The 1,885-nt window shown below is 47.3% G+C and overlaps 1 pseudogene; it reads right to left on the bottom strand.

The window, feature by feature from the left end:
• Positions 1-755, bottom strand: LOC126078467 (axonemal dynein light intermediate polypeptide 1-like; annotated as a pseudogene).
• Positions 756-1,885: the final 1,130 nt, after the last annotated feature.

Consider the following 1,885-nt stretch of genomic DNA (forward strand, 5'->3'; position numbering starts at 1 on the left):
TCACTTCTTTGGAGCAATAATGCCTTCCAGTTGGGCCTTCAGCTGCTGATTCGAATAAATCTCCTCATTGTGCTGCTTCTCCTCCACCTGTCGCCTCTCATTCTCCCGCTTCTCGATGGCCTCACATTTTGCCTTCTGCTCGTTCACTTGCCTCTCCAAATCTCTCTTTTCAGCTTCTAATTCTGCAATTTTCCTCTCCATGTCTGACTTCCCCTGCTCAGCCTGCAGCGCCTTCCTCATGCCGAACGCCACGCTGCTCTGGTACAGGGTCTGGTAGGCAGCAGTGGTCATGCGGATCTGGTCCCTGACTCGCAGCAGCAGCAGTCCCCGCTCAGCGCAGTTAATGGTGACCTCGCGGATCAGCTCATCAAAGCACTGTGAGTAGAGCTCCCTGCCGACAGGGCAGATGCCTGTCTCCCGGGCTGCAGCTTCAGGTCCAGCTGCTCCTGGAGATGCACCACGTCCATCCTGGTGCTGGGGGTGCTGGACACTTGCTGGATCCATAGCTGAGGGTCTTCCACCCACTCCCTTGGGGGCAGGATGGCATTCAAGGTTTCTTCTGCCTGCTTTGTAGGGTCTGGGACACAGGAAGTTGAAGGAACCTTGGTCTTTGGTGGCTGTGGGACTGGACCCGAAGGTCCAGGCTGCTGGGGGCTGAGTTTTAGTGGCCGAGATTTGGGGCTCCGTTTCTCTATGTTCCGGCTCACCAACACTGGGGTGTCGTATTTGAGCAGCGAGTCTGCGGGGGGAATCATGGCGGCCGCGGGGGTAGTAGCTCAGCCTTGCTTTCATAAAAAGACAAGAAAAGGCAAATGTATAGAGAACAAAGTTTATTAGTGGTTACAAGGGGTGGGAGGAAGAAGGAAAGGGGAGTTAACAGCGGCGGAAACATTATATTAAGGGTAGGGGTGCAAAGCCAATTATTATAATTGCTATCAATAAGCTGAACACCTGTAAAAAGTTGAATTGGCAAAAGCTGTGTGACAGATACAGTTACAACAGCAACAACAAAAAAGAATAGTTGCTGAGGCTGCTTATGTACAGTGAGAAACCTCATGGGATTTAGTTTCCTGGTTTGGAGGTTTAGGGCCGTGGTTTCATGGGACACCCCAGTTTAATTGACATAATAGCATGTTTAGTGCCTGTGTTCTACCTCTTAGTTCAATGTGTAATGCCTGGGGACTTAAAAGCCTGCAAGTGGCCATCCAAGGTACAACAAGTGGTCTGTATTCATTTGGAACATCAGAGGAAGAAGGAGAGTCAGGAATAGGAGGAGGATACGGAATGTGTGGCTAATCACCTCCATGAACAACTGCCTCCTTTGCCAGGAGATTAGAAAAATTGGATGGTCCCCAGCTACCATTACTGAATATATTTTTTAAGTAAAAACATTTTTTTATTGTACTGTAGATGAAGTTTTACAGAACAAATTAGTTTCTCATTAAATAATACACATATTGCTTTGTGACATTGGTTGCCAACCCCACAACATGTCAACACTCTCCCCTTCTCAATCTTGGGTTCCCCATTACCAGCTTTCCTGTTCCCTGCCTTCTTGTCCTTGCCCCTGGGCTGGTGTGCCCATTTAGTCTCATTTTGTTTTATGGGCCTGTTTTTTTAATCTTTGGCTGAAGGATGAACCTCAGGAATGCCTTCAGTACTGAGTTAAAAGGGTATCTGGGGGCCATGCTCTCAGGGTTTCTCCAGTCTGTGTCAGACCAGTAAGTCTGGTCTTTTTTTTTTTTTTTTCTGAGTTAGAATTTTGTTCTACATTTTTCTCCAGCTGTCTGGGACCCTCTATTATAATCCCTGTCAGAGCACCATTACTGAGCATTTTGATCAAAGATTCTATAAAAGAATCCTAATCAAAAGGAGGAAAATGTAG

The sequence above is a fragment of the Elephas maximus genome, chromosome 6, assembly GCF_024166365.1.
Source record: "Elephas maximus indicus isolate mEleMax1 chromosome 6, mEleMax1 primary haplotype, whole genome shotgun sequence".
NCBI classification, from domain to species: Eukaryota; Metazoa; Chordata; class Mammalia; order Proboscidea; family Elephantidae; genus Elephas; species Elephas maximus.